This window comes from Lissotriton vulgaris, chromosome 9 (assembly GCF_964263255.1).
Source record: "Lissotriton vulgaris chromosome 9, aLisVul1.2, whole genome shotgun sequence".
Taxonomy (NCBI): domain Eukaryota; kingdom Metazoa; phylum Chordata; class Amphibia; order Caudata; family Salamandridae; genus Lissotriton; species Lissotriton vulgaris.
In genome coordinates, this window is record NC_141697.1 from 102,190,202 (window position 1) to 102,201,592 (window position 11,391).

An 11,391-nucleotide genomic window follows, 5' to 3' on the forward strand; every position below is an offset into this window, starting at 1 on the left:
CCGCCAGCCAAACGCCAGTCCATGCACACCGCAGGCCAAGCGCTAATCCACGCACACTGCCAGCCAAGCGCCAGTACAAACACACTGCCAGCCAAGCGCCAGTACAAACACACTACCAGCCGTGAGTCAGTACAACCACACCACCAGCCAAGCGCCAGTCCAGGCACACTGCCAGCCAAGTACCAGTCCAGGCACACCGCCAGCCAAGCACCTATCCAAACAGACCACCAGGCAAGCGCCAGACCACGCACACCACCAGCCAAGCACCAGTCCACACACACCGCCAGCCAAACGCCAGTGCACGCACACCACCAGCCAAGCGCCAATCCACGTACACTGCCAGCCAAGCACCAGTACAAACACACTGCCAGCCAAGCGCCAGTACAAACACACTGCCAGCTAAGAGTCAGTACAAACACACCGCCAGCCAAGCGCCAGACCACACACACCGCTGGACAATCGCCACTCCACGCAAACTGACATCACATTTAGGAATTTTTTAAAATATAAATAAGAAAACACAAACAAATTGGAAATTGATACAAATCTACTAACACAACAACTAAAACTAAATACACTACACAAATGCCAACCTTGAAACTGAACAAAAAGTATTAAACAATAAAGGCAAGGCAGTTCACTTTACCACTCATGGAAGCTCCCAAAATTTATTTTGCGTGCGGTAAATTCTAAAACAAGCAGGCACGCACAGCCCAGGGTTAGAAGGACACTCGGGGCAGTACATACGAACCTCCTTCCGCATACCTCTACGCCAACAGACTTTACATCTCCCACTGGGAAAGTCTTTTGAGGATGTAGGAGGAATGTGATCAGGAAAGTGGCGATCTTTCAATCTAGCAACATCCTCCACCACTCCAACTCTAGTAGCAGTTGCCTGTTCCACTAAAACAAGGCTGCCTATTAAAGACTCCTGAAACTTTACAAAAGTCATCTTTGACTCAGGACAAGATTCCTGCAACACAACAAAAGCATTAAAGGTTGCCAAGTGGAAAATATGGATAGCCAACTTCTTGTACCAAATGTAAGCCTTACGAAGAGCAGCATACGGTTCCAACCTATGATCTACTCTGTCAACACCACCATGTGCCTATTATAGTCTAAAATGCACACAGGTTTGCGCACTTCAGCAACCTCACCCCAAACAGACACCGGTTCAGTGCTTTCATCATGGATGGCAGTCAACATGTAGACATCTCTCCTGTCTGAAAACTTCAAAGCTAGAATCTCCTCGCAACGCAATGCACTGCACTGTCCCCGGACAAGCTTTTGACAAACAAGTTCTTTTGGGAAACCTTTACGGTTACAGCGGATTGTGGCTCAAGCAACAGTGTCCACTTTGTCCAATTCCCTGAACAACCGCACACCAGAGTAGAAGTTATCTACATATAAATGATGGCCTTTGTTAAATAATCCTCTACCAAGTTCCCACACAATTTTCTCAGTCACTCCAAAAGTGGATGGACAACCAGGGGGTTAATCCTGGATTCCTTACCGGTGTACACTCTGAAATTAGAGACACATCCAGTCCGACTGTCACACAGCATACACAGCTTAATTCCATAGCGTGCCCTCCTACTAGGAATGTATTGCCTAAAAACCAAGCGGCCCTTGAACAACACCAAAGACTCATCCACTGCAATTTCTTTCCCTGGAGCATAGATCTCAGAAAATCGATCAACAAAATGATCAATGACAGGCCGAATCTTGAAAAGATGGTCACAATCAGGGTGATCTTGTGGTAAAGCTAAACCATTATCGACAAAATGCATCATCCGAAGCTGAAGCAAATACCTATCATGACTCATGACTGCCGGAAATATAGCAGTTGCCATCAAGAGACTAGTGGACCAATATGAAGCCATTGATGGCTTCCTTAGAAAGCCCATCAAAAAAGCCCATCTTCGTCTCTTCCAGATTTGTGGGAGTCCACCGGGTAGCTCTAGAGTGGGGCTTAAGTCTGGCACTGTTGTCCCTCAAAAACTGTTTGGCATACAAATTAGTCTGCTCAACAATCTGTGCCAAAAACACATCATCAATAAACAACTGAAAAAAATCAATCGGCAAAAGGTTTTCAGTGTTCACCCTACACCCTGGAACACCAGTAAAGTCTGGCAATGCCGGCTGCACCATGCCTGGGGCAACCCAGAGGTCAGCACTTTCAACGGGAAGCCTTGCAGCCCCAGGCTGCCGTCCAGCGCCTCTTGACTCACTATACCAACGGGAAGTCTTGCAGCCCCAGGCTGCAGCCCAGATGCCTCTTGCCGCACTATCGGCACATCAATGTCCTCCTCTAACACAGGCACTTCATCCGCACTAAGAGTAGCTTCATCTGCACTGAGAGTATCTTCAGCAACGGATGATGCCATGTGGAGAGAAAACTCACTGCCTGAATCTTCCCCTTCCACCTCTGCCTCAGAATCAGAGTCAGTCTCTGGACCATGGTCAGGGGGAAGAATCAAAAAACAACTTGCTGAGCTGTAATCTGCCGGCCAGTGGCGTCACTAGGGTTGGTGGCACCCGGTGTGGGTAACTCATGGTGTCACCCCCTCACGACTTACAGCATGGACCTCCTCCGTTCCAAGTCTGCCAGTGGACACAGATGGCAAATAACGGGACCATACAGAATCCTTAGTAACGTTTGTATATTTAGTTCCTATATTTACAAAGGCCATAGAAGAAACATTTAATTCAACAAGGTCGGAGAACTCACAGAACTCATTAGTGAAACGAAGCCCGTGGTGTGTTAGGTACAATCAGATATGAGGGAGGCCCTCTGTGTGTTATCTGCATACATACCACACCCAATGTGTGGAGAAGCAGAATATCCTCCGGCCGGACATAGAAATACTCAACAGGTTCAGGGACAGTTCTAGACTCAAAATAATTAAGGAATATATATATGCAGGTGTCTGCAGAGAATTAGGGGCATATTATCAAGCCTGCCTGGGCAATAAAAATATGCAAGTTTGTAGTTTTGGCGGCGGGGATGGGCTGGGCTGACTCGAAAAGGGCATGTGTGGGGCATAGGAAGAAAGCCAGCTTGAGCCTGGCCAGTGGCAGGTGCACCCGCCCGAAGTGGGCCCTGCCCTCAGGGCCGTGTTTTCATTTGTGTGCCACTGCACTGCCACATTTTTAACTTACTACTACTTACTTCATGGACATGCATATGATATATATAGTATATTATACATTAAAAATAATTATACTATTCTCTCTCTACTAGTGACAGCAGTCTCTCACCGTTCCAAATTTGAAGAGGAGAGACACAAGCACAGCAATAGTGCCGGTCTGGAGTCGGACCAGTGGTCTCTGATGTCGTCGTCGTGACTCGTGGCGTCGGTATTAATTGTTCTTTATTCTCACGACTCACAGTCGCACCACCGCACCGCGCACGCACTCTCCCTGGCGGGCGCGTGACCGCCGTGACGCATCAGAGGCTAAGAACAGCAGGTGCAGTTGCGCACTGCGCACAGCGCGCAGGGGCTGTCCCAGGGCCGTCACGTGATTGGTACTGTAGTAGGGCTAAGATTGACGGCCCTGGGACCCAAACTGCTGGGCAAGAGTGACTGTGAAACTGAAAGTCTGAACTCTGAACAACAACGCCGCTGGCCCTATCCGCTGCCACGGTACATTAATTTCCTATCGCAGCATTGTTGTCCTTTCAGTCACAGCGACCATTACAGGCACAGAGGAGGCCGCGAGACAAAAACCTGAACAGTTTTTCCCTATCTAAAACTGAGTGGCACAAACGCCCGGGTAAGAATTCAGTAAAATCTCATGCTCACTCCACCAATCCATCTCCCACAAACATACATATAGCAGCCTTCACCACAGTAGGCTCAACACCCATAAGGACGACATCATCTAAGCCTATGACTGGCCTGACACTATTTAAAATTATCACGGCAGGGGACATAGGATCACCGAAGACAGAGCCCGTTAAAGTGCCACCTCATGCTACAGCACATCTCGCCTAAGTTCCTTGAGAGTGCCAGGCAGTCAGGGTCCCAGTTGAAGATGTAGAACATCCTGATGGACATGGCCAGGACAGGTGAATTGCTCATTGCACCGTCCAACACTGCACAAGCACACATTATTCCACGAACAAAAGCTCTTTTAAGGTGATCCTGTTCCCAAGAACTAGTGCCTTAAAGCACCCGGGACCTCTTTTGCAACACCTCCACCTGTTGCCATTTGAAAAAACAGTGCAAGAAAGGCGATGCAAGACTTAGACCCCCCCAGTCACTAAACACATTCCATAAGTAGTACATCCATCATAGAGCATGATGTTCCTGTCTGGTGCTGGTCTGTTTCTGAATCTTGTCTATTCGGACCTTGTTGTGCACAGCGAGAAAGTATCCACACCAAATGCAGGGGAAAAGATAAATTACAAATAAAACTGAAGCAGAGCCTTCAAGTTAACACTGTCGTACTAAAGTTCTGACTCTGACGCTTATCAAGTTTCGATTTGGCTGTGTTCTTTTTTTTATAAGATTTGCACGTGATTGTTACAACTTTCCCTGCTGGTCTTTCGAATGATGTGGCAGGCTGTCCTCTGGTATCTTGTAAGTTGTTCAGCTACTGTTTACAGCGAGAATTTGCTTACAAAATGGATTTCCGGGAGTATGTAGCAGTAGTGAAGTAATTGTGTGTGTTTGTGTGTGTGTATAATATAAGGACAGTGCCTCGAGTTCTAATTCTTCATACATAAATTGTTTTTGACATTTAAATATTTTTTACTTTTCAGGGAGTTGTGGCCTACACTTTATTAATTTGGCAAGCAATGGGTTTTCAGCACATCTGGCAATCAACATTTAACATGCCCTATTTTAGTACTGCACTGGTGACACCATTAGAAATGTATTGTTACTGTTTTCTGAAGTGTGGACGGATTGTGTTTAGGACAGCGATTCTTAACTTGCATAAATTAACTTCGGACCGAGTAGAAAAAAAAAGTGAATAAGAGAGGAGGTACATCAGGAGGTCAATAAAAGTGGCTGCGAAAGGGAGGCCGGAGGCCGAGTACGTCATGAAAAAAAGAAAGTGAGGGTCACAAACCAAGTGTTGAGTAATGGGTGAAAGAGAAGTTTTGTTGTCAACGTCATTATGTTTTTTGAATGGTATCATGATCTCTAAATGAAGCACAGTTTTGCCTTGCAGCTATATAAAATAGCATCCAATGATACAGAGCCTACTTAAACTTCAAATACTGGAGACCACAGGCTCCTGATGTCTAGAGAGAAGGAATTGTATGTACTGTGTGCTTGTCTCTCTTTAAAGAATGTATGTGTGCACTGGGAACCTTTCCGGGAATTGTTGCTGTCATGCTGTGCCCAAACAGCTGCATATATTTCCGTGTCCGAAGTACAGTTATTCAGTTCAGAGCTAAGTCATGCCATTGCCTGGTATATGCATGCATAACTGGGTTCGGTTTTGGTTTCTTCACACTCGCTCACAGTCTCAGAACAATTGCAAACCCTTTGTTGTGTGTGACAGTGACTGTGACCCATCCGTGCAGAATGCAGATGTCTGGTGCACGTGCGATCAGCTACGGCCGGGGTGGTGACGGTGGTGTGCTTCTTCTTGCACTAAAGCAGGTAGTAGTCGTAGTCAGTGAATGTAGTAGATTGGTGTCACCCCCAGATGGGGTGACACCCGGTGCGGTCCGCACCCCCCGCGCCCCCCTAGTGACGCCACTGCTGGCGGCTAGCCATTATCCTTACTAAGAAAGGAGACTGCACAAACAAATCAACAACCAACACTGTGCAAAGTAAGTAAAACAATGTGTGCCTTTATCATAAAGATCTATATACTCAAAAACTATACAATTCACTTACAAGGGACAGCTACACTCACCAGCACCTACTCTGCAAAGACACAGCAAATAGTCAACAATATCCCACTAGAAAGAAGAAAAAAAACAATTAATCTACAGAAAACAAAATACACAACAAGCACAAATGCAAAACATGTTTTAGACACTCAAAAAACAGAAACCAAACATACTGCTATTATTACACACTTTGCAAAAAACACATTTACATTGAAATTGTACAAAAAAAGTCTCTTACCAAACACATGCAACTACATAAACAGCAGAACCACCAGTAATGAAACTGCAACATGCAACAGTCTAAAGAGCAAAAGCCTTGAACTAGAACAAAAAAGGGGGAAATAAAACATTATAATAAAACAATGCACATTATAACTACACAAATGGGGGCAGAAAGGTCAAATAAATGGACTGAATACACATAAACAAATATATTTCCCCTGGAAGCAACCAATTTATTTATTTTTAAATCCCTGGCACTAGTGGGTTTTTCTGCCCCCCCCCCCCCCCCGGGCCAGATATGCCAAAAATAAAGGTAATCTGTCCCCTAGGGGGGAGGGGGGGTGCAGAAAAGTTTTATAGTTTTACAAATTAATTAGGCCCATAAGGAAGCGAGCCTTGCCCAAAGGGTCGCTTCCATTTCAAATTTAAAACACTCCCTGGTGTCTAGTGGGGTTTTCTGCCCTCCCCTGGAGGCAGAAAGGCCAAATAAACAAACCGATCAGAATATACTTTTTTTTTAAAATGGCCCCTGGAAGGGACTGGTCGCTTCCAATTAAAAAAAAAAAAGCCTTGGATCTAGTGGGCTTTTATGCCTCCATGGGGCCAGAAACACCAACAAATCAGGCTATCTGTCCCCAGGGTGGGCCGAATATAATTTTCAAATAAATTGTCCCCCTGGAAATGACCCTTGCCCAAGGGGTCACTTCCATTTAAAAAAAAATGAATTCCCTGGTGTCTAGTGGGGGTTTCTGCCCCCCCTGGGGGCAGAAAGGCCAAACGAATAAACCAATCTGCCCCCAGAGGGGGCAGAATATACTTATTTATAATTTTGGGCCCAAGGAAGTGATCCTTTCCCAAGGGGTTGCTTCCGATTTTGATAAAAAAATAATCCCTGGGTCCAGGGGTGGCAGTGGAAACTCTTCGGCTGCTATCCCTGTTTGTAGGGGCAAGATCGATGCCCCAGGGAGGGAGCGCCAACACTCACCCCAGGGGCTGTGCTGATGACGGAGAAGTTCCGTCATCAGCACAGCCCAACTGATGCTGATGACGGAACCGCTCCGTCATCAGCATTGAAGGGGTTAAATGTCGGGTAGAGTACACCAAGCCTCGAGTGTTTACTGGAGTCTCCTGAAGTAGCATCCACCGAGCAGGGTGTACAGCACCCGTGGAATCTGAGACGGCATGACCCAGAGCAAACCAGTTCCTCCCAAAGCAGATTGGGCGAATAGAAAAAGGAAGCCCTGCATGCCGCCATGCTATGATGACGAGAAGCGCTAGGGCTGCATGTCTAGGCAAGCAGCAGTTGATTGGCTTCTGCTGCCCTGGCAAGGCCCCACTCATGCTCCCGGATCCCCCACACTGCTCCGGCTGCCGTGCTGAGGATGACTTACACCATTGGAAGACCCGTATGGTCTGACTCTGGGCAGCAGGTGAAGTGGCGGTGGGGAGAAGGAACCTGGGAGCCACCATAATCATTATGTGACAAAAAAGTGAAAGTTAAAAAAACAAGCCCGGGAGTTGGGTGCGCAAAGTAAAAGTAAAGTGAAAGTGATCGCGCATCCAACAAGCATTGGCAGCTCGGCCGTGAAAATAACGCGGCCGTGAAAGTGATTGCGATTGCGGGGATGCGCTCTGAGGTGGGGGAAGGGCGGAGCGAGGCAGCGGCAGCAAAAGTGAAAGTAAAGTGAAAGTAATCACGTGTGCACCATGACGAGAGAGGAAAGCCAGATGGCTCCTCTGCTCATCATTGCGCGCGTAACCGCACTCTCGAGGCCAGCCAGCTTTTTGTAGGAGTTTTAAAAGCCCGTTTATTAAATGTCTCACCGAGATGCGCAAGCGCTGGCTCAGGCGAGACCTAAAAAAACACAGAGCTGCCTCTCTGCTCTGGGCTAATCTGCTGCGTGCGTGGTGGTTACAGAGCGCCTTGCCTAAAATGGTATAGCTAAAGGCTAGACGCCGCCGGACTCAACCTGTGTGGCTGCACTCTCATCCTCCTTATCCAGGGCACTGTAGTTCTATGTCAGGACTCGAAGGCGAGTGTTGGGACGGGAAGGCTCCTGCATGTCTCAGGAGAGAGTGCTTCCCCTGCCTTATGCTAATCTCCAGGCAAGTCACTCAAAAGCTACTGTATGGTTTCTAGATCCCTACCTCAGTGAGCATGACAATCATACATGTCCACTGAGGGTCTCCCTGTTTACATGGATTGAGACCCTAGAGCTTGGCTCTGAGGTCGAGGGGGCATGCCTAGTGCACCCCTATTTTTCAGAGAGTGGCTACTGCCCTCTCTATTAAGGCTGTGGTAGACTGGCAGTGGTGGCAGCAATAAATCTATAGTCAAGAGGGGTGAGTCCCTAGGCACCCTCCTGACCAAGTCTGTGCAGTCTGCCATGCCTGTGAGACTGTTGCCTTTGTCTGCCTGATGTATGTTTGAGAGCCCGTGGGTGTACAGGGGAAGAATGGTGATTTGAGCCACTGTGAGGAATGTGAGCTGTTCTGCTGGACATCCCAGCTCCCCCGTGCCCCTCCCTATTTCATTGGAAAGGCCTGGTGTGCTGGGGTAGACACTCAGCTCTTATCTGGGTTTAGCTGCACTAACTCTGAGAAGAGGACCCTCCCCCACTGGTCAGGGCCTCCTGGGCTGGAGTTAATTAAAATTCATATTTAGGGAGTTGCACAACCTGATACCAGGAAGGGACCTGGTGCATGCTTTACCCATGCATTGAACACGCCGTGAATGGTTTGTGATTGGAGGTGTATTCAGGATGCAAACGTAGCAGACCCTCTGATTGGATGAGCCTATCATTCAGAGGTGATAAAAGTCTGGCCTGAGTGGTCAGCTGTTGTTGAAGACTGGTCTATGACTGAAGAGGCGGCCACACCAGGTCCGTCTGAAGATAGCCAGGCGCGACCCACAGTGTGAAGGCAGGAGATAAGACTCTGTTCACTGCGTCTGGAACTAAAGCATCAGCAACATAAGACCAGCTGTTTCTGTGAGGCTTGTAGAGCGGAGCGAGCGCTTTTGAACAAGGGAATTACAGACAGCTGTGTGGAAAGGAAGCTTAGAGCACATCACAGAGGCTGGTAGAAAGAAGCTTGCTGCCCATCAAGAAAAGCTGGTGGAAAGAAGCTTGCAGCACATGAAGAACAGCCAGAGAGGAGGAAGCTTGATTCTAGTCTTTAAAGGTGAGATCAAATTCCCTCTAAGCTCCTCCCTTGCGCTGTGGGAGCCTGTACAAGCAGTAGCTGGGAATAGAGGCCAGTGAAACAGGCACCCACCTTTCTTTTTGTGATCTCTGAGGGTATCAGGGCGAACTGGCACTCTGTCCAGCCACTACCCTCCTACAGCTAGCCAGTGGCTACTGGACTAGTGGGACTCCAGTAAACTGTGCCAAGACATCAGGCACCTGTGATCAGATCCCTGACACCACTAGAGCGGCATCCTTACTCACGACAGGAGGGCACTTCTGTTGGTTTGGGTGGGGGGTTATGGGGCTGATCAAGAACATTTGACTTCACATCATATACTGAAACTATATCCTTTCAATCCAAAGATTGGTATCAAAGCTCTAGTGAATGAGAGCAGCCCTGTGTAACATGATCTGTAATATGCAATGCTTATTGTTTGTTTTCATGTTAACTGTGTTTTTATAGTGCTTGGCGTCTAGGCGCTATAATACTGTTTGGGGTCAGAACTCTGTCCCAGAGGGTTGTAGAGACATCTGGTTTTCACTGTTTATCCTAGTTTTATGTATAGTATAATTATCTTGTGTGTATTAAATTACTTTTCTTTTATAAAAAGTAAAGCACTGACTGGACATTGAGCTTATCAGCTGGTGGTACGGTTTACACTGTATTCTGAATGTCTGACCCCACCTCACCCCCTTGAGTAAGCCTTGGACTGCTCTGTCTCACTACCCTGAGAGATTCAAGTGCTGGAGAGGAGTACTTGGTTATCCAGTTTTGGGTCCACTAGTACTGAGGCCCCAGGACACCAGTGAGGGAACATCCCAGTTGATGCGATTGGAGCGCCGTTACCCCTGAGTACCCTGGTGCCCAGGAAGCCGGGTCTAACATTGGTGGCAAGCGGTGAGGGATCACTAGACTTCAGGCTCAGTGGACACTGAGGCTAGTTGATAATTCCAGCAGATATCCATAATATATATGTAAAATGGCAGATAACATTGGAGAGGAATTGGAACTGCAGAACTTGACAGTGGAGCAATTAAAACAAATGTGTGCTGAAAGGGGGTGGAAAGTCCAAGGTCTAAGGACAGGGAGCACTTGATTAGCCACATGACAAAACGCTTTGAGCAAGAGGTCACTGTTGTGCAAGAGTTGGAGAGCACTGTTACCACACGCCTGCCAAGTCAGTCAGTGCAGGCTTCTCCTATACCAGCCCCAAGGCATTCCCCTATGCTTTCCCCTAGATTTTCCCCTAGACCTGCCCCTAGACTTTTACCTTCTCCTATCTCCAGGGCTACCTACTTCCTCTGCCCCAGGATTCGCCTCCTTAGGAAGGACTGAGCTCACAGAGACCCTTAAACTTCAGCTGAAACTCCAGGAAGCTAAGGATTTAGCAGAGGAGAAAGCAAGGGAGTTTGAGAGGGAGAAGCTAAGGATGGCTAGCCAAGCAGAAGAGGAGCAGCGAAGGGTCAGACAGGAAGAGTGGGCTTGGAAGGAGAAGGAGAGGGAATGGGAGAGACAGGAGAAAGAGAAGGAGAGGCAAAGGGAGATGCTGGAGAAAGAAAGGGAGAGACAGGAGAAAAAGAAGGATAAGGAATTGGAGAAAGAGCGGATAGCCCTGGAGAAATAGATGCACAAGTTAGCAGCTGATAGAGGGCTTAGCTCTGTGGATGGTGTGTCCACTTCAAAGTCCCAGGGAAAGGAAAACACCACCAAGGTACCAAAAGAATTGATACACATGTATTTCCCTGGCACTGATATTCTCAGTTGGATGCGTGCCTTTCATCTAGCATGTAAGGCTCAAGGTCTTAGCGGTCAGTCCAAAGAAGCAACTTTACTGAGTCGCCTCCCTTGGGAAGGGACTGAAGTCATTGAAAGGATGCCTGAGAAAGACAGTCTGACATATGAGTGCATGAAGGATGCTTTGATTAGGCGGTTTGGGTTGAAACCAGCCCAGTACTTGCAGACGTTCCGTGAGAACAAGAAGGCAGAGGGCGTTCCTCTTGAGAATTGTGTCCATGACATAGCAAGGGACTGGAATGAGTGGGTGAGAGGGATGGAAGCAAATGATTACCAGTCCCTAAATCAGGTAATGATTGCAGAGCGTCTCCGAGAGGAGTGCTCTATCCCAC